General features: G+C 42.1%; 1 protein-coding gene across 1 annotated transcript in view; it reads left to right on the forward strand.

Moving 5' to 3' along the window:
- The window catches only part of LOC101111099 (RE1-silencing transcription factor-like), a 122,580-nt gene that overhangs the window by 70,908 nt on the left and 24,798 nt on the right, over positions 1–26,874 (forward strand). The gene's annotated exons all lie outside the window — the stretch shown is intronic.

Consider the following 26,874-nt stretch of genomic DNA (forward strand, 5'->3'; position numbering starts at 1 on the left):
CATGACAACTCATTCCAATATTCTTGCCTGGAGAATCCCCATGGACAGAGGAGCCTGGTGGGCTACAGTCCATGGGGTCACAAAGAGCTGGACATGACTGAGTGACTAAGCACAATGTGTCAATAAAATACAGTGTTGTATTTAATTTTCAATCTTACTCCAGCAATCTTTTTTCCATAGGCTATGTGTTTACCAGTCTCCTCTATCCTCCTTGAACTGGACTTACCATCTTGCTGGTTCCCTCACTAACTAATTATATAAGAAGACTAAATAAGACTCGTTTTCCTAGCATATGGGGAAGAGGGTCTTTCCCACTGGGGAAGACCAGCATGTGCAAAGGCTTCCTGACTCCTTTAGAGAATTTTAAGAAGTTCAATGTGGCTAGAACTATGCTTCTCAGGTTTTGATATGCATGCAAATCACTTAGATACAATAAGTCAAGCTAAGGCCTAAGAGTCTACATTTCTACAGGCTTCCAGCTGAAGCTCTTGCTGCTGATGCACTAACCACAAGGGACTAGGCCAGAGCACAGGAGTATGTGAGAATCTCCAGAGCTGAAGATGGAAACTGAAGATGCAAGTGGGCCTAGAATAGGTGCTCTAATGAAAGATAAACTTTTTTTTTTTTTTTACAATCTACATCAAACAAAAGATTCCTAAGGCCAAGTAGGAAGTTCACTCATTTGAAATAATATATGTGCTCCAGCCCCATTTCAATGTAATTACAGAGGTGAGACTAGGCCTAGTGAGTAACTGCATGAAAACGGTCCTATTTTTTTTGTTTTTTGCTTTTTGTTTTGGCCACTCAACTTGTGGGCTCTTATCCTACTCCTGATTGAGAGTTGAGCCTAGCCTGTGGCAGTGTAGCGAAGTGAAAATCACTTAGTCGCTCAGCTGTGTCCAACTCTTTGTGACCCCATGGACTAGGATCGAACCCTGGTCTCCCGCATTGCAGGTGGATTCTTTACTAGCTGAGCCACAAGGGAAGCCCAACTATTGGACCACAAGGAATTCACAACTCCCTTAGCTCTTTGTTGAGTTGAGCTCAGCTGTATTTGCTGCTGTCTACTGCCATCCTGGAAGGAAAGTTATGACCAACCTAGATAGCATATTCAAAAGCAGAGATATTACTTTGCCAACAAAGGTCCTTCTAGTCAAGGCTATGGTTTTTCCAGTGGTCATGTATGGATGTGAGAGTTGGACTGTGAAGAAAGCTGAGCACTGAAGAATTGATGCTTTTGAACTGTGGTGTTGGAGAAGACTCTTGAGAGTCCCCTGGACTGCAAGGAGATCCAACCAGTCCATCCTAAAGGAGATCAGTCCTGAATGTTCCTTCCCTGGGTGTTCATTGGAAGGACTGATGCTAAAACTCCAATACTTTGGCCACCTCATGGAAGAGTTGACTCATTGGAAAAGACTCTGATGCTGGGAGGGATTGGGGGCAGGAGGAGAAGGGGACGATCGAGGATAAGATGGCTGGATGGCATCACCGACTCGATGGACATGAGTTTGAGTGAACTCCGGGAGTTGGTGATGGACAGGGAGGCCTGGCATGCTGCAATTCATGGGGTCACAAGAAGTCGGACATGACTGAGTGACTGAACTGAACTGAACTGACTGCCATCTAGGGATTCCCTGGTAGCTCAGCTGGTAAAGAATCTGCCTGCAATGCAGGAAACCCTGGTTCGATTCCTGGGTTTGGAAGATCCCCTCGAGAATGGAAGGGCTACCCACTCCAGTATTCTGGCCTCTGGGTTGTAAAGAGTCAGCCACGACTGAGTGACTTTCAATAAGCAGCTGCCATCTAGTGGAAATGAAGTGGCATTTTAACTATGCTGTGCTGTGCTCAGTCGTGTCCCACTCTTTGCCACCCCATGGACTATAGCCCGCCAGTCTCCTCTGCCCATAGGGATTCTCCAGGCAAGAATACTGCAGTAGATAGCTGTTCCCTTCTCTAGGGGATCTTCCCAACCCTGGGATTGAACCCAGGTCTCCCACATTGCAGGTAGATTCTTTACTGACTCAGCCACCAGGGAAGCCAGACATTTTTTTTTTTTTGGCTGTGCACATAGGGTGCTTTATTCTCCTCAGAGTGATACGCGCTAAGGTGGGTTGGGTTTGGGCCAGTGTTCCCATACGTACGGAACCTGATAAAGTGAGGCTCTGAGAAGTCTGATTTGCCTTGATGCGGAGGGGAGCCAGGGAGGATGAAGGTGGATGTGACCACCAGAATGTGTTCAGTCCTGTGCTGTTCCGTCCCTGCCTGGAATGCAGGGAGGTAAGGCAGCTCTCAGGGTAGTCACTTCTAGGCAGGGGTGGCCTGCCGGCCTTGGAGGGCCTTCTGTACCACATCTTCCCACTGGGCATCTGATATCTCACGAGCCCAGGCCTGAACCCCTGGTGCAGGCAGGCGTAAGCCAGCCATCGTCCTTTTCACCAGCTCTGCGTGTTCTGGGTCCACGGGAACAGAGCTGTGGCTGTTCCATGCTGTAGCTCCCTCCTCATCTTCATCCTCACTTTCTACTGGTGGGTCTGGCAAATGAAGCCCCAGGGCCTGGGTTTGATCCCAGGTGAGGAAACTAGATCCCACATGCCACAGCTAAAAACCCAGCACAGCCAAATGAATAAATATATTTTTTTTAAAAAGAAGAATCCAAACCCAGGAGAGGCAGTCATCATTGACACAAACTTTCTCCTCCTTCTCACCCTCCCCTTCCTCCTCCCTCACCATCATCCTCATTATCACAAACCATTATGATTATCTGCCAGGCATTTTCCTAAGCCCTTTACGGGTATTACATAATTTAATTCTCACAACTGCTGTGAGTTAAATATAATTATTATTCCTGTTTCATAGATGAAGAAATCAAGGCCCAGAGCAGTTAAGCAACTTATCCAAAGTCATTAACTAGGGAAAGCATAGCCAGGATTGGGACTTGGAGAATTTTGGGTTTTGTTTTAATATTTTTAAAAATTTAAATAAAAATTTGTGTCTTTGAAGTCTATGAAGTGAATTTTTTTCTCATTTCTTATTTTGTTCTCCAGATTTATTGAGATATTGCTGACATGTAACATTGTTAAAGTTTAAGTATACTATATGATGATTTAATACATAAAATATATGTAAAATTATTACCACAATAAGGCTAATTAACATATTCATCACCTCATGTAATCATAAATTGTGTATGTGTAGGATGAAAACATTTAAAATCTACTCTCTCAGCAATTTAAAAATACATAATACAGCATTATAGTCAGCATACTGTTCCCCAGAACTTGCTGGTGCAGCTAAAAAAAAAAAAAAAGGTTTGTATATAATGGACTACTACTCAGCCCTAAAAAGAATGAAATAATGCCATTTGCAGCAACATGGATAGATTTAGAGATTATCAACGCTAAGTGCAGTAAGTCAGAAAGAAAGATACAAGTACCATATGATATCACTTATGTGTGATATCTAAAATATGACACAAATGAACTTATTTATGAAACAGACTCAGAGACATAGAAAACAAACTTTGGTTACCAAGAGGGAAAGGGGATGGGGGAGGGATAAATTAGAACTCGGGATTAGCAGATACAAACTGCTATATATAAAATAGATAAGCCACAGGGTCCTACTGTACAGCACAAGGAACTATATTCTATGTCCTGTAAAAATCAGTGATGGAAAAATATGAAAAAGAATGTATATATATATAAATGAATCACTTTGCTGTACACCAGAAACTACACAACATTGTAAATCAACTATAATGTTTTTAAAGGCGTATAATTCTTTTCATGTATTGTTGAATTTGGTTAGCTAATATTTTGTTGAGGATTTTTGCACTTATATTCATCAATGACATTAGCCTGTTATTTTCTTTTTTTGTGTTGTTTTTGTCTGATTTTGATATCAGGGTCATGCTGGCCTTATAGGATGATTTCAAGAGGTTTTTTGGGTTTATTTTTCCGCCTTCATTTTTTGGAATAGCTTGAGAACGATAGATGTTAACTGTTCTTTAGATGTTTCGTAGAATACACCTATGAAGCTGTCTGGCAATGGACTTTCGCTTGTTGGGAGTTTTTTAAATTACTGATTCAGTTTCATTACAGGTAATGAGTCTGTTCACATTTTGAATTTCTGACTGAATCTTAGACAATTGTACGTTTCTAGGAATTTATTCATTTCTTCTAGGTTATCCATTTGATTGATTCTAATTGTTTATGCTGCTGCTAAGTCGCTTCAGTCGTGTCCGACTCTGTGCGACCCCAGAGACGGCAGCCCACCAGGCTCCCCCGTCCCTGGGATTCTCCAGGCAAGAATACTGAAGTGGGTTGCCATTTCCTTCTCCAATGCATGAAAGTGAAAAGTGAAAGTGAAGTCGCTCAGTCCTGTCCGACTCTTAGCGACCCCATGGACTGCAGCCCACCAGGCTCCTCCATCCATGGGATTTTCCAGGCAAGAGTATTGGAGTAAGGTGCCATTGCCTTCTCTGTAATTGTTCATAGTAACCATTTATGTATCTGTAATGTTGATTATAACTTCTCTCATTTGGGATTTTATTTATTTGGGCCCACTCTTTTTTGCTTAATGAACATTGCTAAAAGCTTTATCAATTTTGTCTAGTTTTCAAAGAACCCACATCTCCTGCATTGGCAGACAGATTCTTTACCACTGAGCCTCCAGGGAAGCTCTATAATAAGGTATAGGGATCTCAATTTTAGGCATATGTAGGAGTACTACCAAAAAAAAAGAAGTTGAGAAGTATATACAAGAAAATATAAGCATATAAAATACTAAAAAAAATGTGGGATCTATTCCCCAATATTAAGATAAGGAAAATAAGGGGAGCTGAATTTTCTGGGGGTCTTCAAAATATTAGATTTCTCAGATTTTATAGCTACCTGGAGAGGAAGTTTTCCTGGTGGCCTGGAGCCATTATTGGCAAAAATAATTGACAGGGTGGTAATTTGTGTAAGATCTCTGGTTTGAATTAATGTGCCTATCTGCCCACCGCTATGGTCAAAGTGTCATTTACCTGAAGCAATGCCTTGCACATAGTAGGTACTGCATAACTATTTGCTGCAAGCAAGAAAGGAGTATAGGAACTCACTGTGGAATGGAAAACAGATGTCACCACCTTAGAAATCTAATCAAACAGCTTCTGAGGTACGGGGAGGCATGCATTTGCAAATCAGGAAATATTCAACCCCAGGAAGCAGATGTGGTCAAAACTCCAGGGTCATATGTTTACTCTAGTGACTATCAAAACATTTAATCTGCCCAGGGAATTCATTTCCAAATGACATTCTGAGTGACTGCTTCCATTCACTACCAGCTGGGTTTTGCAATAATTGCCTTTGATGTCTGTTCTGTAGTCCTCCTTCCTCTCCTAACCCCTGCCACTGTCAATTACTCTGGGAGGCTGCCCACAACAATGGAGACTATTGCCTCAGTAAAGGTAGTGTCCATAGTGCCAGAGGTTACAGGCTCTGCTGAAAGCTATACTGAGAGCAAAGGGAACTTCTAAGGGTTTGTTTTTACTGATATATATTATTTTCCTTTCTAAAATGTATGCCCATCATCACATGGGCAAAACGTGCCGTTTGTGGCAGCAGTTTCATCTCAGATCTTCACTGGATTTACCGCCTCTGCTGTGGGCGAAGTGATTCTTAACATTGCAAGACTGTAGCTGGGGAATTCTGAGGGCAGGTAGAGAAAAGAGGAGATGCTTTCTAGGCCAATAACAGTACCTTAGTGCCCTAAGGGCTTCCATAAACTATTTCTACCTTCTATACCCAGCATTCTTGAGGGATTAAGACATTTCAGGCAGTGCCAGAGAAAGGAACTAACATTTATTGGTTCATGATTATAGGAGAAAGTTTGTACAGACCCATCTTAGTCCTAGAATATTATCAGACCCAATTTACGGATGAGGAAAAATGAAGCTACCTTGGGATATAAACTCAGATCCCTAGACTCTAAAATCATGTTCTTTCTCATACAGGCAAAGAGGGGAATGGGAGTGGGAGTCAAGATTACTGGCTTGTTTGGGACAGTATCTCAGTAAATAGACCAGGACAGTGGTGTTCACAGGAATGGGCATAAAATAGTTTCATCCAATATATTACTTTAGTTATATTGGAACAAAATGTTCACCTTTAATTCATCCTGATTTGGGGGAAATAACTGAAAATTTAAGACTATTTAAAGTACCTGATTATAAATTTTTTTAAGTTTAATAGGTCCTGATCCCCAGCCCATCATACCGCAACAGCTGATCAAGGACCAGAGGCTCCTTTTTCAGATCCTAACTCTCCAGGTTTCCGCTGTTGGCCATTTCCCAGTCTAGATGCCTGTCATACTGGATAAAGTTGTACTTGGGGTTCCCACTACCTTCCACAATTCATTACATTTCAAATATGCCCAAGTAATATAAGCTATACTCATCATAAAATTCATAATGTCTTTTTGAGCTCACTCTTCACATTATTTAAAATTGACAATCTATACTTGCAAACATGGTGACTAGAGTTGCAAGTAGATGTGTCTAAAAAAAATCTTTTGAAACTAAGAAGTTCACAGAAAGGAAATTTCAAAATTATCAAATTCTTATATGGAATAATACAAGAAACAAATTGTCATAGAGAACGCTGGGTTGTCTATAAGCAGTAAAATTTGAGTCCTTTAGAAATAGGAAAAGAAGATTTTTTAAAGTGGCTACCATTGACTCTGGAAGGGGAAAATAAAAAAGAAGCTATGGCAAAGAAACCCATTTGACCTCTTCTATTTGACTTATGTTCTTAGAGATGACTTTGTCCCAGGGCCAAGTCTAAAATAATGTGTCCTTTCTGTTGTCGTTATTTAAGTCCTACTTATCAATAAGAAAGGCCAACTCTCAAAAAAAGTTGAATACTTAACTTAAAAAGGAGTTTAAACATTCAGGTGTGGCAAGTCACTGGAATGAGTAGACAAAATGTCACAAGTCTTATTCTGAACTTGTACACCTAATTTTGGAAAACATTTACATGGTAGGTTTAGTTTTAATTTGTCCTACTTCAGTGCAAAAATTCTTGGATCCCGGAAGTCTTCCTAAGTTCCTTTTACCTCCTTTGTAACAGTGCCTCTTAAACTTTAATGTGCACAGACAGCTTGTCAAAATGCAAATTCTGATTCACTAGGTCTGGGTTGGGCTTCAGATTCTGCACTTTTACTAAGCTCTCAGGTGATGACAGTATTTCTGATTGATGCGCTACACTCTGTGAACCAAGACTTTAGATCAGAGAATTCTTAAAATTCAGTGGAATGATATCTCAAAAGCAGGAACTAAATTGTTGTTGTTTAGTCACTAAGTCATGTCTGGCTCTTTTGCAACCTCATGGACTGTAGCCTACCAGGCTCCTCGGTCCATGGGATTTCCCAGGTAAGAATACTGGAGTGGGTTGCTGCTGCAGATCTTCTGGACCCAGGGATCAAACCCAAGTCTCCTGCGTTGGCCAGTGGGTTCTTTACCACAGAGGCACCAGGGAAGCCCAAATGGATTAACAGAGGAAGAGTTTTTCTAAGGGGACATTCAAGAGTGAAAAGAATATGAATAGGACTTCCCTGGTGGCCCAGTGGTTAAGAATCCACCTGCCAGTGTAGGGGACACGGGTTCAATCCCTGGTCCAGGAAGATTCCACATGCCACAGGGCAACTAAACCCATGTGCCGCATACCTAGAGCCTGTACTCCGCAACAAGAGAAGACATCACAATGAGAGTAGCCCCGAGTTCACTGCAACTCAAAAAAGCCCACAAGCAGCAATGAAGACCCAGCATAGCCAGAAATTAAATTAAATTAAATTTGAAAAAAATATGAATAGAAACTATCTTAAACCAGACATGCTTTACTATGGAGAGATACTGGTAGATTTAAAACAAAAAGGAACTTGATCAGATTGACTTATTATTAAATATCACTCCTTTCTTCCTAAGTAGGGATCTATCAGCAAGAGATTAGACAACACACAAGCCACTACTGAGGAAAATAGCTAGATAATTGCAACAAAGCCCTAGCCAAGTCTTTATCTTATCTCGACCTCCCTCTGTCCTTCATGGCAGTTATGTGCAAGTTGAGAGATTTTAAGCATAGGATGACAGACATGGTCTTTATTTAAGATATTATCTCTATAATAGAGTCATGAACCAGCATCTACTAACTACCCTTTTTTCACAGATGAGGAAACCAAGACTCAGAGTTGTGGTAATTGCGGAACGTCATTGAACTAGTTAGTGAAATAGCTGGAATTGGAGCCCAGGTGGTCAGGGTCTAGAATCCACATTTGAAACTTCCTCAAGTATTGCTCTCAGTATTTCAATATCGTAGCACGGTAGGGTGTGTACTAGGCATCCAAACTTGTAGGTGAAATCATCAGGATTCCTCTAGGAATGTAATTAATGTTTGTAGAGTATAAATCTCTTCTAGAAGTTTCAGGTGCTGCTAAGTCGCTTCAGTCGTGTCCGACTCTGTGCGACCCCAGAGACGGCAGCCCACCAGGCTCCTCCGTCCCTGAGATTCTCCAGGCAAGAACACTGGAGTGGGTTGCCATTTCCTTCTCCAATGCATGAAAGTGAAAAGTGAAAGTGAAGTTTGCTCAGTCGTGTCTGACTCTAGCGACCCCATGGACTGCAGCCTACCAGGCTCCCCTGCCCATGGGGTTTTCCAGGCAAGAGTACTGGAGTGGGGTGCCATTGCCTTCTCCGAAGTCTCAGGTACATCTGCATTATAAATTTTCTACTTTCACTATCTCCACATCTTTAACTTTCATTTACCCTTCAACCCATTCAGATTCAATCAGGCATCTGACTTCATCACTCACATGAAGTGACCTTTTTTTGGGCTGCAACATGCGGCATGCAGAATCTTACTTGCTGGGCCAGGGATCCAAGCCATGTTCCCTGCAGTGGAAGCACCAATTCCTAACCATTGGATCACAAAGTAAGTCCCCTAAGTGACTTTTTAAAGCCCTGGCTGTCTCCTATGTTGCCAAATCTAATATATGCCTTCCACTCCTAATCTGTCACTGCCTCTCAACAGCATTTGACCCAGCCCTCTGGTTTCTCTGACACTGTACCATTTTGTTCTCTGATATCTCTGTTCCCTCTCCAGTCTCCTTTTGCTACCTCTTCATCCTCCATTCCAGCTTGATGTTGTATCACAACAAACTATGGAAAATTCTTAAAGAGCTAGGAATACCAGACTACCTTACCTGTCTGCAAAGAAACCTGAAAGCAGGTCAAGAAGCAACAGAACCGGACATGAAACAATGAGCTTGTTCAAAATTGGGAAAGGAGTACATCAAGGCTATATATTGTCACCCTGCTTATTTAATTTCTGTGCAGAGTACATCATGTGAAACGCCAGGCTGAATGAATCACAAGCTGGAATCAAGATTGCTGGGAGAAATGTCAATAACCTCAGATATGCAAATGATACCACTCTAATAGCAGAAAGTGAAGAGGAACCAAAGAGCTTCTTGATGAGGATGAAAGAGGAGAGTGAAAAAGCTGGCTTAAAACTCAGCATTCAAGAAACTAAGATCATGGCACCCAGTCCCATCACTTCATGGCAAATAGATGGGGAAAAAGCTGAAACAGTAACAGACTTTATTTTCCTGGGCTCCAAAATGACTATGGACAGGGACTGCAGCCATGAAATTAAAAGACTCTTGCTCCTTGAAAGAAAAGCTATGACAAACCCAGACAGAGTAATAAAAAAGCAGAGACACTGCTTTGTGGACAAAGGTCCATATGTCAAAGTAATGGTTTTGCCTGTAGTCATGTCTGATCATTGGAGAAGGCAATGGCAACCCACTCCAGTACTCTTGCCTGGAAAATCCCATGATCAGAGGAGCCTGGTAGGCTGCAGTCCATGGGATCACGAAGAGTTGGACAGGACTGCTCGACTTCACTTTCACTTTTCACTTTCATGCATTGGAGAAGGAAATGGCAACCCACTCTAGTGTTCTTGCCTGGAGAATCCCAGGGACAGAAGAGCCTGGTAGGCTGCTGTCTATGGGACTGCCCAGAGCCAGACATGACTGAAGCGACTTAGCAGCAGCAGCAGCAGCAGCATGTCCGGCTGTGAGAGTTGGATCATAAAGAAGGCTGAAGGCTGAAGAATTGATATTTTCGAACTGAGGTACTAGGGAAGACTCTTGAGAGTCCCTTGGACTGCAAAGATATCAAACCAGTCAATCCTAAAGGAAATCAATCCTAAATATTATTGGAAGGACTGATGCTGAAGCTCCAATACTTTGGCCACCTGATTCAAAGAGCCAACTCATTGGAAAAGACCCTGATGCTGGGAAAGATTGCAAGCAGGAGAAGGAGGTGACAGAAGATGAGATGGTTGGATGGCATCACTGATTCAATGGACATGAGTTTGAGCAAACTCCCCGGGATACAGTGAAGGACAGGGAAGCCTGGCGTGCTGCAGTCCAATGCAGTCACAAAGAGTCGGACATGACTTAGGGAATGATCAACAACAGGTCAATTAATCTCTGTTGGTCTTTATTTCTTCTCTCATCTTTTCCCTTCCTTCATCCCTCCCTGTTTATCCTCATGACTTTAAATATCTTCTTAATGATGCAAATGATCTCCCAAATTTGCGTTGTCAGCCCAGGTCTCTTCCCTGAACTCTAAACATAGAACTTTTACTTTGACTTCTCCACTGGCTTGTTTTATGGGCATTTAAACTTGCATTCAAAGCTGTGTTTAGCAGAGCTTCACAAAGGCATGGTGATCATACTGGTTATTGAGTACATGGTTCTTTGGTTTCAGGATAAATTAAAAAATTCTTAACCTGGTATCCAAGGCCAATTTGGGGCAGTCTTTGCCCAGGGATCTTTCTGTGGTCATACTAGGATTTCCCTGTTGGTCTAGTGGTTAAGACTCCACGATTCCAATGCAGGGGGTACAGGTTTGATTCCTGGTCAAGGAACTAAGACTCTACATGCTGCATGATTCGGTCAAAACGAAAAAAAAAGGCTTACCCAGTTCCTACTCATTTGCTAATTCAGCCTAACTTGGTACTGACCAATAGTTGCTCTGCTTACCACTCATTCTATGAGTGAAAAAAATGGATGGTACCTGACCACAGGGTAAGTTAGTCTGGCAAGCTATCAATGTCAGTATCTGAATATTCCTGAAAGGTCACTGAGACAGTTCCCCTCCCTCAGTGAACCCCCTCCCACATATAAAACTGTGTGAGGCTTGTTGGATGGATTTCCTCCACAAAGTTGTTACCCAGAAACTGGGTTTGCCTTTTGGTGGCTGTCGAGCCAAAAGATTCAACCAAGCCAAAGATTGGAAGAAGTAAGGATTTGTGAAATAAAAGTCATATTTTTGTGGTAAAACAGGAGAAGTTTAAACAAGAAATCTTTTCAGCCCTTTGGACTCCTCTCTCCCTGCACTGTGCATTGCATATCTGCATTATACATTACCAAACCTCCTCTCCTCCCTGCCTCTGTGAAGGGGGGAGGAGTACCTGCTCAACCTTAGAAAGCAACTTCTTCTAGCATCACAAAGAAGACTCCTTAAAAGATAACATTCTTTCTCGATGTTGTAAGGGGTCATATGACCTACTACAGTGACTCATTCGATATCTAGCCCTCTGTCTCAAAAAAGCTTATATAACTATGCCTTTACTTCTAAAGGATGTAATAGTTCTTGGAGCTGAGATGCTCTTCCCAGGTTGTAATCCTCCAATTTGGCTCAGATAACATTTTCCATTTCTTTCTTAGATTAACTGATTAATTTTCCATCAACAACTTTATTACTTGTAGCAAGTAAGGAGAACACCAGAGAGCCTTCCCAAAGCAGTGTCTCCCCAGACAGCAAAATGTGGAAGTTTTAAGTGAAGGGTACATGCATACTCATGAAAGGGCTTGGGCGGTATGTGTATATTCATGAAGGGAGAATTGAGTAAGAGAGATTTCAGCCTAGAATTGGTGCAAAATCGACAGAGTCCAAACTTTAGTGGAATAAAGTTGGAAAAGGTTGACATCATCATTTGATCCTCCACCTGGGTGGGGGCGTTAGTTCCTGCAGAACTCAAAGATATGTATCAGATTGCTATGTATACTCCCTGAGGAGGAACTAGAGTTCTGTTTTATTGCAGAACTGTTGTTTCCTGACTGCTTTTCCTTTGTTCCTTCATTCACTCACTTCCCTTAAAACCATTAATTACTGAGACCCATTCAAGGGCAGTTATTGTGGCCAGGCTTAGATCACAAAATGGCTTATACCTAAGATGACTTCTCTTATGTCAAGAAAACCATGCCTGGTTCTCTTTGGGGATCCCCGCCCTTATCTGTTTACAGAGTCACTGTCTCCTTCAGTTACTCTGTCCTGGTCCAGACTAGGTTACGCATATTATTAATGGATGTCATTGGCTGCCATGCATAATTAAATAAATGGTGCTTATGACCACGATATCCAAGTACCAGGTGCTAACAGAGCTCATAGAGGCCTAGTAAGACTTGATGTAATTCAGGTAAAGTTTTTCTGGAAGACATGACATCTAAGCAAATTCCTGAAATGAGATCAAGCTACCCAAGTCAAGTGGGTCCCTGATGGAATGCGGATAGGTTCCCAGAAGTACCATCCAGGTAGTTGGAACAGCATGTGGAGATGGTTTGAGACTGGAAATGGCCAATGTGGAGGAGCTGGTGGCAGGAGAGGTAGCAGCCTAGGCCAGGCAGCTCCTTCCTGAACTTGTTAAGCAGCTCAAACATTGCCCTAAAAGAAATGAGAAAGCTCGGAGGGGATTTTAGCACAGGAATGATGTGATCAGATGATCTGATTTGCATTTTTTAAAGTTGACCTTATAAGTCTTCTAGGTGAAGAATGGAATGTAGAGGAGCAGGAATGGGCAAGGGACGTTAATGAAGGCAAGAGATAATGGTGGCTTAATGCTTGTATATGGGCTTCCCTGGTGGCTCAGATGGAAAAAGAATCTGCCTGCAATGCAGGAGACCTGGGTTTGACCCCTGGGTCGGGGAGATCCCCTACAGAAGAAAAAGGCAACCCACTCCAGTATTTGTGCCTGGAGAATCCTATGGACAGAGGAGCCTGGTGGGCTAGAGTCCATGGAGTTGCAGAGAGTCGGACGCAACTGAGCAACGAACACACCAATGCTTGTATACACAGTGAGTGACAGAACTTTCTAATCAAAGAATAGGATACAAAGTCTGGAAAGTCCCACACGTATCTTTCAGGTTCCAGATTTTATGTCTCAGTGAACAAGTCATCATGATTTTTTCAATACTAGCTTATTCATCCTAGCTTGCTCATTCAATACTAGCTTGCTCAAAATCCTCCTAGCCAGACTTCAACAGTATGTGAACCGTGAACTTCCAGATGTTCAAACTGGATTTAGAAAAGGCAGAGGAACCAGAGTTCAAATTGCCAACATCCGTTGGATCATTGAAAAAGCAAGAGAGTTTCAGAAAAACATCTACTTCTGCTTTATTGACTATGCCAAAGCATTTGACTGTGTGGATCACAATAAACTGTGGAAAATTTTTAAAGAGATGGGAATACCAGACCACATTACCTGCCTCCTGAGAAATCTGTATGGAGGTCAGGAAGCAACAGTTAGAACTGGACATGGAACAACAGAATGGTTTCAAACTGGGAAAGAAGTATGTCAAGGCTGTATATTGTCACCCTGCTTATTTAACTTATATGCAGAGTACATCATGGGAAATGCCAGGCTGGATGAAGCACAAGCTAGAATCAAGATTGCTGGGAGAAATATCAATAACCTCAGATATGCAGATGACACTAGCCTTATGGCAGAAAACGAAGAAGAACTAAAGAGCTTCTTGATGAAAGTGAAAGAGGAGAGTGAAAAAGTTGGCTTAAAGCTCAATGTTCAGAAAACTAAGATCATGGCCTCTGGTCCCATCACTTCGTGGCAAATAGAAGGGGAAACAATGGAAACAGTGAGAGACTTTATTTTGGGGAGCTCCAAAATCACTGCAGATGGTGACTGCAGCCATGAAATTAAAGGACACTGATTCTTTGAAGAAAAGCTATGACCAACCTAGATAGCATATTAAAAAGGCAGAGACATTACTTTGCCAACAAAGGTCTGTCTAGTCAAAGCTGTAGTTTTTCCAGTAGTCATGTATGGATGTGAGAGTTGGACTATAAAGAAAGTTGAGCGCTGAAGAATTGATGCTTTTGAACTGTGGTGTTAGAGAAGACTCTTGAGAGTCCCTTGGACTGAAAAGAGATCAAACCAGTCCATCCTAAAGGAAATCAGTCCTGAATATTCATTGGAAGGACTGACGCTGAAGCTGAAACTCCAATCCTTTGGCCACCTGATGTGAAGAACTGACTCATTGGAGAAGACCCTGATGATGAAGACCTTGAAAGATTGAAGGTGGGAGGAGATGGGTACAACAGAGGATTAGATGGTTGGATGGCATCACAGACTCAATGGACATGAGTTTGAGTAAGCTCCGGGAGTTGGTGATGGACAGGGAGGCCTGGTGTGCTGCAGTCCACGAGGTCACAAAGAGTCGGACCAACTGAGTGACTGAACTGAACTGAACTGAGCTTATTTATAGCCGAGCTAGGACTATAAACCAATTGTGTATTTTTCTCTTGCTACCTTTTATCATGGACCTCCTCATATGACTCAGTGAGTTTTCAAATTTTAAAAAAGCTGTGCCATACTAAATTACAGATATAGTCTCTCTACTTTGAGGTGTTTGAGAATGTTACAATAAACAGTTTTATATAAACAGTGCTTTAAAACTGTTGTCCTACAGGTATGAATTCAAGGCCTTTGAAATCAGTTTAGCTATGGAAACCTGTCCAGAGCTTCCTGGGGCTCTCATACTCACACGACACCCTCTGGGTCCCAGCCTGGTAGACTCAGCAGGGTGGTTTCTGGACTGATTGCTATAGTCATAATGTCAGATTTCTGGACTCCATAGCATTTACCAGGGGCAAGACATGGAACCTCCCTTTGAACCTTTTGTAAATTGGGAGTCCATACTGTCAAATGACAAAAATAATACAATTTAGTCATGAGCTTGACGTCCCTTATCTATGAGAAAACCATCCACAGATTGAGGAGTACACTGCCTCATAGACAATAGAGCACTCTTCCTGAGGGAGTCTGGGCAAGAGCGAGTTTATAGACCTTCAAAGAGGAAACAGAAAAGAGGGCAAGATGACCTAGGAGGTCAGCCATTTCCTTATAAGCTTGTTTTTGTTGTTCAGTTGTTAAGTCATGTCTGACTCTTTTGTGACCCTGTGGACTGCAGCATGCCAGGTTTCCTTCACCATCTCCCAGAGCTTGCTCGAACTCATGTCCATTGAGTCAGTGACGCCATCCAACCATCTCGGCCTCTGCCATCCCATACTCCTCCTGCCCTCAGTCTTTCCGAGCACATCAGGGTTTTTTCCAATGAGTCCGCTCTTGGCATCAGGTGGCCACAATATTGGAGCTTCAGCTTATAAGCTTAGCAGGTCCTATTTTCCAGGGTGAGGTGAGCTGGCTAAAGCTGCGCTAGGGGATTGTGATGGGTGTAGGTTAGGTTTCCTCTACAGTGGGGCATTTTCTGGAAGTGCAGCCTGGCTTAGGTTTAGATTTGTGACCTTGGGCTGGCTGCTGCAGTGGCCTCCATTTTCTGGGTCCCCATATATGAATTATATTTATCTATCTAGTCAAGGCTATGGTTTTCCAGTGGTCATGTATGGATGTGAGAGTTGGACTGTGAAGAAGGCTGAGCGCCGAAGAATTGATGCTTTTGAACTGTGGTGTTGGAGAAGACTCTTGAGAGTTCCTTGGAAGGAGATCCAACTGCAAGGAGATCCAACCAGTCCATTCTGAAGGAGATCAGCCCTGGGATTTCTTTGGAAGGAATGATGCTAAAGCTGAAACTCCAGTACTTTGGCCACCTTATGCGAAGAGTTGACTCATTGAAAAAGACTCTGATGCTGGGAGGGATTGGGGGCAGGAGGAGAAGGGGATGACAGAGGATGAGATGGCTGGATGGCATCACTGACTCGATGGATGTGAGTCTGAGTGAACTTCGGGAGTTGGTGATGGACAAGGAGGCCTGGCGTGCTGCGATTCATGGGGTCGCAAAGAGTCGGACACGACTGAGCGACTGAACTGAACTGAACTGATGCTTTTCATACAGGGGATGTTGTGAGAACAAAGTGAGTCTATTTGGTCCCACATTCCTGATTACTGATTGTTTCTTTTTTTTCTTAACTCTTACTTGACATTGAGTCATCAATGTCACCACAGCTGTCTACATAAACTACCGAGTGGCCATATAGTGACCTATTTATGGTTTATATTACATGTGAAAATAAGCTTGAAGAAGTCCTGGGTTGGTTTATTTAAGCGGGGGACTGTTACTCATTTAATAGCTTCTAAATATAGAAAGCAGAGGTTACCGTTTATATTCACTAAAACAATTATATGGAAGGTAGGCTGTGATCCTATACTGGTTAGTACTCTGCATTGTGGAAGGTGGGTGAGTGGTGAGGCAATTCTATTGATTTTCAGTCTGAGGTCTCTAGATCTTGGAGGGTGACAGTTGACAGTTAAAGGCATTAGCTCTAGCTATTAGTTTCTTTTCTGAAGGGACTGCTGTGGCAAGTGTTTCTTATGATTGTGATCAAGGAACTCTTCAAATAGCATCCTCTATTTTATCTTCTGGGCTTCCTTGGTGGCTCAATGGTAAAGAATCTACCTGCCAGTTCAGAAGATGCAGGTTTCATCCCTGGGTCAGGAAGATCCCCTGGAGAAGGAAATGGCAGTAGTCTTGCTTGGGAAATCTCATGGACAGAGGAGCTTGGTGGGCTGCATTCTGTGGGGTCAGAAAAAAGTCAGACGTGCTATAGCGACTAAACAACAACATTTAATCTTCTACCTAGACTTTCTGCATCAGGTAGATTCCTTGGTACAAGAAAGCATTCAGTTAGTCATCTGCTTATTTGCATTGGTGAGGGAAGATTCAAAAGACACATCATAATTAATGAATAATTGTCAAATGAATGAAATAATTCATAAGCAAATTTGAGTCCTTTAGTTTAAATATAACATTATAAGCTGCATAAAAGCAATGTATATTGTAGAAAGTGAAAGTACCCTGCCATAAGCCTATTCCACAAAATAATCTTGGTTAATATTCCGACCACTAATTTTACTAAAAAAACTGGATTGAATATTCTTGTATATCAATGTACACTGTAGGAGGTTTTGTTGGGTCAGAAGCTTTGTGAGTTTATGTGTATGTGTGTGTTTATTTTGGCAGTGCCAACTTATTCTCTAAAAAAGTTGTAAGATTTTCACTCCCTCAAACATTCTGTTGTAAGAAATTCCAAGAGTGTTTTATTTTACTTTAAAAATGTTTATTTTCCCAACTTTCCTGGTGGTGCAGTGGATAAGAAGCTGTCTGCCAGTGCAGAGGACATGGATTTGATCCCTAGTGTGGGAAGATTCCACATGCTGTGGGGCAACTAAGCCCATGTACCACAACTAGCCTAGACCCCACGAGCCACAGCTACTGAGCCAGCATGCTGCAGCTACTGAAGCTTGTGTGCCTAGAGCCTGTGCTCTGCAAGAGAAGCTGCCGCAAGGAGAAGCCCGGGCACCGCAATGAAGAGTAGCCCCTGCTCACTGCAATGAGAGAAAGCCTGCACACAGCAGTGAAGACCCAGAGCAGCAAGAAACAAAAAGGAGAGAGAAGCCAATGAAATTATCTATCTGTTTAAAAAAATTCTTGTTTTCCATATTATAAAAGTATACATCCTTTTGAGACAAATTAGAACAACTTGGGAGCATACAAAGTAAGAAATTCTGGTATTTTCCACCCTCCATCCAATTTTTAGGGTTATTTTAGAACGAGATGATAATATGCTTTCAATATAGAAACATTTCAAAATCAATTTTAGTTTATTTGTTTCTTCTTTTTCCTCTAGCATATGTAAACAACCTGTGTCACTACTAAGGAATTCTGGGAGAGAACTGCCTAGGCTTCTGGAGCCTCAGGCACTTTTGTTTTTCAAGGCTCTTCCTTATATCCTACCAATCAACTTTGAATGCCCCCATATCAAATACTATATATATATATATATACACACATATATATGTACACACACAAAATGGAAATAATTTAATATTTTTTCTCTTTAAAATATTTGGATTTTAAGTAACCGATTTAACCTATCAGCCATGATTTCCCAATAATCATTCTGCATACTCAGCAGGATTTCTTGGAAAGTGAGAAAATGTAGTCTATAAGTTTTAAAAAATACATAATATTTGGGACTTCCCTGGTGGTCCGGTGGCTAGGAATCTGCACTCTGAATGCAAGGGGACCAGATTCGATCCCTGGTTAGGCAACTAGATCCCACATGCTGCAAATAGGAATTCCCATGCTGCAACTAAATATCCTGCATGCCAAACTAAGACCTGATGCCGCCAAACAAACAGAAAGTATGGTATAAAAAGTGTCGTATGTTAGTAGCTACTAAGTCACTTTGTGAGCACGGGGTTAATGTCAGAAGAAATAATTTTTATATCTAGGGACTTCCCTGATGACCCAGTGGTTAAGACTCCATCCTTCCAACACAGAGGGCATGGGTGCAAACCCTGGTTGGGGAACTAAGATCCCACATGCCGAGCAGCATATATGTGGATAATCTTTGCACCTATTCTGAGTCAAAAAAAGTCCTATGCTTGTTCTAAGCCTAGATTATGCACCTCTGTCAGTCTGTGTCTCAATGCTCTGTGGACAGTGTTAGGTAAACAGCCAATTCTCCCCTCTTCATTTTTCTCTTTTCTAGATTACTTGCAAACTAGTTTCTTCTGGAAACATTCTGTCTTCTGAGCACAATATGGGAATTTAGATTTCATTTTTGTCTAGATCAATACACTTGATTTAGTTAAGGTTTCATGGTGTTGATGCTGAAAACGTGTTCTCTATGCACCCAGTGCTGAATTGAATCTCAGAGGCAGAGTTTTGGATGAAGTAGAAAAGAATAGTTTTCTTGAATTGCCAGGCAAAGACGAACATAGCAGGTTTCTGCTTCTGAAAACTATGTGTTCCAACTTGAGAGGATTTAATGAGGAGTTTTATAGCAGTAGTTCAAGGGTGGAGTTGTTACTAAGATCAAGGTGTGTGCAGGCTCTGCGCTCCTCTAATCTGGTCTCAGGTAATCTTGTTGAGCCTTTCTGCTTTCTTTAATCTGGCCTCAGGTGATCTTCTCTGACACAATCCATTTGTTGGGTTTTATTCTATAGTGAAAGTGAAGTCGCACAGTCCTGTCCCACTCTTTGCGACCCGTGGACTGTAGCCCACCAAACTCCTCCAAACTCCTCCGTCCATGGGATTCTCCAGACAAGAATACTGGAGTGGGTTGCCATTTCCTTCTCCAGGGGATATTCCCGACCCAGGGATTGAACCCACATTGGAGGCAGACGCTTTAACCTCTGCACCACCAGGGAAACCGTTAAATACAAGAATACAGTCTCTCAGAAAACCTCCTATAAAGACATAGAACTTCAGATCCAAGTACTAACATCAAAGATTTCAAGGGAGGAAAGGAAGCCATGTTGAAAGAAGAAGGGGGAGGAGGCGGGAAGTAGGGGGGCGAAAGGGGTGGCCTTACAGACGTCTCCTGCCACCTACAGATACCCAGCATTATGGGACTTTTCCCCGGGCCTCCAGAGAAGGGAGGACTGGAACTTGGCCCTACCAGAAATCAGACCAGACCAGAACCAGGATTCGAGTTCTCTGCCAAGAGGAGGTGATCGGTCTACAATCCTCAGCTCAGGCTGAGGGCCCTTCGACCTCCTGCGTCCAGGACTGGGGGACTAGAAAAACGGGGAAGGATAGGAAGGGTTAAGGAGAGGAAAGAGAGGGGGAAGGGGAGAGAGGTCAATAAAGTCTCTTATTCCTTACCTGTCAGGGCACTCTGGCCAGTTGTCCGCGTCAGGAGGAGACCAGGGACAAAACGATCCCAGTTGCAGCCGCTGGGTCTGATCCATTGGCAGGCAAGCTGGCCCCTGAGTACCCCCAGTGGTCAGGATGTCAGTCTCAGTGAAGGAGAGTCCCTGCCAGAGTCGCCATTTGTTGCAGGAAGAGGGACCCCTTCCAGGACCCGAAACTGGGCTCTTGTCTAACACTTGGAAATGAATTGTCCGAGGAGACACATGTGCTGACAAAGCAAGAGATTTTGTTGGGAAAGGGCACCCGGGTGGAGAGCAGTAGGGTAAGGAAACCCAGGAGAACTTGCTTTATTCTATATTCTATTCTCTATTCTATAAAGCGCTTAAATATATTGTTACATGTATTCCTTGAAGTGGAACCAGGACCCTGCCCCAAGGCTGCACTACTTACTGTTTCTTGACTGCTCCTCCTTTGTCTCTGCATCCACTCCCTTTCCTGATTAGCAACTGTTTGTACCTGCCCTTTGGAACCACTAGGTCCTGCCTGGTTTCATTATTGAAAGGGTCAGTAAAACCCACTCACTGTGACATAAAAAATTATTTTTATTAAAAGACATTTGAGTTTGTAAAATCTCGTATAGTCCTAAAAGCAGAACTAGGAACCAATCGTCATAAACCCCTCCACTAGAGGCGATCCCTGGAATCTACCGGGGATGACTGATTCTTATCATGAGCAAAGACAAGTCTTCACACCACATGTAAACAGACATTGTCACAAATCGATCCTATCTCCCATCTATTCTCCTGAGGCACATTTATCTTTCCAAAATGTCATTTGGTTTTGAATAAGCTCCCTTTTCCCTCCCCTTCCCTAATCGAGAACTCATTTATTTTCCCATTAGTGTCTTTCTCTTCCTCTTCTTCCCCTATAAAGATGTTATATGAGCCCTCCATGTAAAAATTCTAACTGCCCTTGTGTCATGTTTTTTCTGTGCACTCTCTATATACCTTAAAGAAAATATGATGATTAAATGTTATGTTTTGTTAATCTGTCTTTTGTCAGTTGAATTCAAAAGAGCCCAATCAAGAGAGTACAGGAAAAGTTTTTGTTGTGGTGGTTTTTAAAATTGAAGTATAGTTGATTTTCAATGTTGTGTTAATTTTTGCTGTATAGCAAAGTGATTCCGTTATGGATAGAAATATATATATATTCAAATATTTTTCCCATTATGGTTTATTATAGGATATTAAATAAAGTTCCCTGTGCTATAGAGTAGGAAGGACCTTGCTGTTTATCAATTCTATCTATGATAGCTTACATCTGCTAAACCCAATCTCCCACTCCATCCTTTCCCCAACCTCCTCCCCTTTAGCAAGTCTGTTCTCTATGTCTCTGAGTCTGTTTCTGTTCTTCAGATAGGTTCATTCATGTCATATATGAAGGATATTATATGGCATTTTTTACTTTCTCTTTCTGACTTCATTTAGTATGCTAACCTCTAGATCCATTCATGTTGCTGTAAATGGCATTATTTTATTCTTTTTTAGGGCTGAGTAGTATTCCATTGTATATATGTACCACATCTTTATCCATTCATCTGTCTAGGGACCATTTAGGTTGCTTCCATGTCTTGGCTATTGTGAATAGTGCTGCTATGAACATAGGGATACATGCATCTTTTTGAACTAGAGTTTTGTCTGGATATATGTCCAAGAGTGGGATTGCTGGATCATATGGTAATTCTATTCTTAGTTTTCTGAGGAGTTTCCATACTGTTTTCCATAGTGGCTGTGCTAACTAACATTCCCACCAACAGTGTAGGGCAGTTATCCAGAAGAAGTTTTAACTCCTGAACACTTTATTGTATGAGTGTATTAAAATTTGTTTATCCCGTCATCAGTTGGGTTTTAGGGTTGTTTCATTTTTTGGACACTAATCTCCAGGGCTTTTTTTTTTTTTAGCATGGCATAAGGTTTCAATTCTTCTCAGTTAACACCTAGAATTGGATACCTATATTATATTCTATGTGTCTCTATAAGAAACTTCAAGACTGTTTTCCAAAATGGTTGTTTTGAGAGATGTTGCACCAAAAGACACAAACCAAAGCTTGGGAGAAGTAAGGATTTATTACTTGCAGTAAGTAAGGAGAACACCTGGGGTCTTTTCCAAAGCAGTGTCTCCACAAACAGCAAAATGGGAAACTTTTAAGCTAAGGGTACATGCATATTCTTGAAGGGGTTAGAGCAGAAAATTCCACATAGAATTGGGGCAGAGGTAGACAGAGTCCAAGCTTTAGCTGATAGAATTCGGAAGAGGTAAAAATCATCATTTCATCCTCCACCTGGGTGGGGGGATTGGTTCCTGCAGAACTCAAAGATGCGTAACAGAGTGTTATGTATATTCCTCATTGCTTAGTTTCTAAGTCATGTTCAACTCTTTGTGACCCCCATGGACTGTAGCCCACCAGGCTCCTCTGTCCATGGGATTTTCCAGGCAAGAATACAGGAATGGGTTGCCATTTCCTTCTCCTGGGGATCTTCCTGACCCTGGGATTGAACCCACAGCTCCTGCATTGACAGAAGGATACTTTACCACTCAGCCAACAAGGAACCCCAAAGGGCAGGAGCTAAAACTCTGTTTTATCTCTGAACTATTGTTTCTTGACTGCTTTTCCTTTGTTCCCGCTTCCCCTAACTTCCCTTAAGTTCACTGATTATTGAGGCAAGCATGGGGCCAGCTTAGATGCAAAAAGCTTAGGCCAAATTGGTTTCTCTTATGTCAAGAAAACCATGCCTGGTTCTCTTTCTCTGAGGATCCTCTATCCTATTAGTTGTACCAGTTTTCATTTTCATTATCAGTAGATGAGAGTTCTAGTTGCTCAATGTCCTCATTAGCACCTTATATGGTTAGCTGTTTTACTTTCAGTTATTCTGGTGGATAAAGTGATTATTTGAAGACAAATAAGGAAATGTCCTTTGAAGAAACATTTATTTATAAGACCAGCATTGTGTGTTAGCTTTGACTGGGTTGATACACTTTGTGGCAAGTTTAATTTTACTGACCAGTGTCAGAAATAAGAACACAATTCCTTATCTCTTCAGGTCCTTGTAGTCAGGTCAGAAACAGGAATGAAAGTATGTACAACAGTATACCTTTCATGGTACTCTGGACGCTTTTGCCTCTTTCTGGAACGAAGGAGAAGACTGCCACAAGTTGTATTTTGAATCAAGTCCCATTTCCCCTAAATTGACAATTAGCTCTATAGGTTAAAATGTCAATGCTGTAGCTGGAGTATTTTAAAAGCAATGGAGGAAAATAAGGGTTTCCCTTGCCAGGAGATAACTAATCTTAACCTTAAAATAGGGTCAAGAGTTAAGGAAATGTGGATCTGAAGAGTATTTTAACCTCAGATATATACTGTCTATATATCCATTGAACATAGTAGCTCATCAAGTCCAAAAAAGTAAAAGATGTTTTAGGTAAGGGTGAGCTGCTGCCAGCGATTAGAGTTTAAGGCACACTGGAAGAGCACTGGGCCAGTTGGAAATCTGTGTCCCTGGGTCCAAGTTCTGGCTGTGACCTAACTAGGTGAGTAAACCTGGACAAGTCAAATGCTTGCAGGCCTGTCTTTTCTTCTATAAAACAGAGCTTGGATCCCTAAGATCTCTTTCAGGTGTGACATTTTGTGGCCTGCATATGACTTGGAGAATTCTGGGAACAAGGACAATAGGGAAGGCCAGAGCAAAGAGATAGGATGCAGGGGAGGGGCAGGGAGAGAGGTGTGGCTTATATGTAAAAAGTGAAAGCAAAAGTGAAGTCTCTCAGTCCTTTCCGACTCTTTGTGACCCCATGGACTGTAGCCTACCAGGCTCCTCTGTCCATGGGATTTTCCAGGCAATAGTCTTGGAGTGGATTGCCATTTCCTTCTCCAGGGGGTCTTCCCAACCCAGGGATTGAACCTGGGTCTCCTGGATTGTCGACAGACGCTTTACCGTCTGAGCCACCAGGAAAGTTCATATGTAAAAAGGGGCAGGGAATTCCCTGGTTGCCCAGTGGTCAGGACTCCATGCTTTCACTGCTGGGAGGCTGGGTTCAGTCCCTGGTCTGGGAACTATGATCCTGCAAGCTGCATGGTGGTAAAGCTAAGAAAACAAACGAACAACAACAAAAACAGGGGCAAATAGAGGGGCCCTTGAGGCCCAAACAGACTCTTAAATTCTACCTAGGAAAATCCAAGGAAAGACTGGTATGTGGAACTAGGAGTGTGCTAGGAGTACCCACCATATGCAGAAGAGCAGGAATGGAGATTTTCAACAGGAAGGCAGTGCAGAGGAACCAGTGACCTAAGAGCATTTTTTTACCCATTCAACAAATAGCTATTGAAAGGAAATATTTTAGGGGACAAAGAGCTAGGCCAGCATTCAGCATGAGAGAAGTCTGTGATGGGTGTTGAACTGGGGGTACGAGGGCCCCCACTGTGAGAAATTGTGACACCAAGCTGGGATCCTGTAAATTTAACAAACACATGTTGAGCAACTACCACGTTATAGGCATTGGAGATAAGGACTAATTTCTTTGTCCTTTTAGACGTTAAGTTCTGTTCCCAAAATCTTGGCTCCCTGTTCACCAGTGTTGAATAAAGAATATGGAAACAGAATTCAGAGGAAATAGGAAAATGACTCTATCTTTGCCTGGCACAGAGGAATACACAGCAGGCTAGCACCTCAAGAACTGAGCCCCTCTCCCCTGGGGAATAAGGAGTTTTATACCCTCATGAAGGTCTTGAGTGTGTGTGTGTGTGTATATATATATATATATACACACACACACACACATATATATATATATAATTTTTTTTTCTGCAAGTTTATAGCCAAAAGCTGGAGTCAGGCGGCTCAGCAACCTGATCTGTTATCCCTGAAGTTATAGGCCAAAAACTTCTTCCTTTTGAGATGCAGAATCCTACTAGAGAGTGTAGGGGGAGAAAAATGCCAGGTGCAGAGTATAATTTATGTGGAATCAGATAGTAATTAGCTTTGTGAAGGACAAATCCAGCTACAAGTATTTGTCAGTAGTAACACCTAAAGAATAAGATTATTTAACTCTTGCAGACATGTTTGGCTGGTATGTGCCAAAGGCTGTCCACTCTTTTTTGTTTTTGCTGCAACAGTTTTAGTAAGGAAAGAGAAACAATAAATGGTAAATAAATAAAATACATGGCATGTTTGTTAGCAATAAATGCTAATAGCAGGGAAGGACAGTAGGATTGGGTGCAAAGGGAAGGAGCTGTAATTCTAAAGATTGTGGCTGCTGAGAAAAAGCTGCCATCTGACCCAGGAGGGGAGGGAATGAGCTTGCATGGACAGAGACGTATTGGATAGTCTTTCAGATAAAGAACAGCAAGTTCTAGTAGCCAGGGTTCAGGAGGCCAGGGAGTTGAGGGGAAGAGGAGCAAGGGGAGAGTAGTGCAAAATCTCATCTGGGCTGCCTGAGACAGCAGGAGGAGAAGCAGGAGCAACCCAGCTCCTTCCAGAGCTCCCAGGCTCACCTCCTTCCCTTCTCTCAGCATTTTTAGATACTGTCATGGATAAGACTATGTTCTGACTACCAGAACCATAACAAAAGTTTGGGGCTCAACTGGCAGCAAGGGTAGATGAAGTTGCTGTCACCAGTGCTAGACCTGACCTTAAATCTGTCTTCAGACACCATTAGTCTTTTTTTTTTTTTTTTCATTCTGGCTGTGCCACATGGCAAGTGACATCTTAGTTCCCTGACCAGGTGTCGAACCTGCATCGCTGTGGAATCTAACCACTGGACTGCCAGGGAAGTCCCCAGACATCAACAGTCTTAAATCGAGTGTGGCTCAAGGCCTACACTGGTGGGTTTCCTCACAGAGTGCAAAAGAAGCTGCAGAGAAGAAACAAGGGCTGCGAGATATATTGAACTGAAAAAAAAAAAAAAAGATTGTTTTAGGAAATACCTGCACTAGATTCAAAATTTAACAGAATAAAAAGCACTTTAGGGATTTGCCTAGTGTTCCAGTGGTTAGAACTCTGTGCTGGTTCAATTCCTGATCAGGGAGTTAAGATCCTACATACTGTGAGTCAGCCAAAAAAATTAAAAAAACAACAACTCAGTCACAGTTCAAAGTCTCTTTTTTTTTGCCTCAAAAGGTTTTAAATTTTGGATACAGCAAAGTAAAATACAGCCTCTTGAAAAGCAGTTAGTAATTAGTTTATAGACCCAGCTTCCCCCAAGGAGAATTCCTATTGATTTATAAATTTGGCCTTAAATTTGACCTGTGGCCTTCACGTCGTGATGATTTGGGTCACTATGAATATGACATCTCTGAAACAAGGACCTCTGCTAATTTTAAATGAATGCAGCTTCCTATTCGTCATTCATTTATTTGCATCACAATATGTTGGGATAAATTCCCAATTAATAAAATATTTCCAGTAAGCAGTCAGACTGAGGAAATGAAGGACATTTATCTAGTAAGTTTAAAAAGAAATGTTTCATTTTTGTCTTTTTTGGACATGAAAAAGGGGAAAAAGTTTATATTTTTGCAGGCTGTGACAGAGGCCAGATTTGTTCCCAGGGCTACAGCATCTAAAAAATCCATATAACCTCAAATTAGATTTTACTGAAAAAAAAAAAAAAAAATTTTTTTTTTTAAGTGAATAAAGGTAGAAAAGTTTAGGGGATTCCCTGACTGTCCAGTGCTTCGAACCTGGCACTTTCACTGCCAGAGGCCGGGTTCGATCCCTGGGTCTAGAGGCTGCGTGAAAGTGGTAGTCGTCGCTTGTGTCCGACTCTTTGTGACCCCATGGACTGGTGTTTACTAGGCTCCGCTGTCCATGGAATTCTCCAGGCAAGAGTACTGGAGTGGGTTGCCATGCCCTCCTCTACAGG

This window comes from Ovis aries, chromosome 6 (genome assembly GCF_016772045.2).
Source record: "Ovis aries strain OAR_USU_Benz2616 breed Rambouillet chromosome 6, ARS-UI_Ramb_v3.0, whole genome shotgun sequence".
Taxonomy (NCBI): Eukaryota; Metazoa; Chordata; class Mammalia; order Artiodactyla; family Bovidae; genus Ovis; species Ovis aries.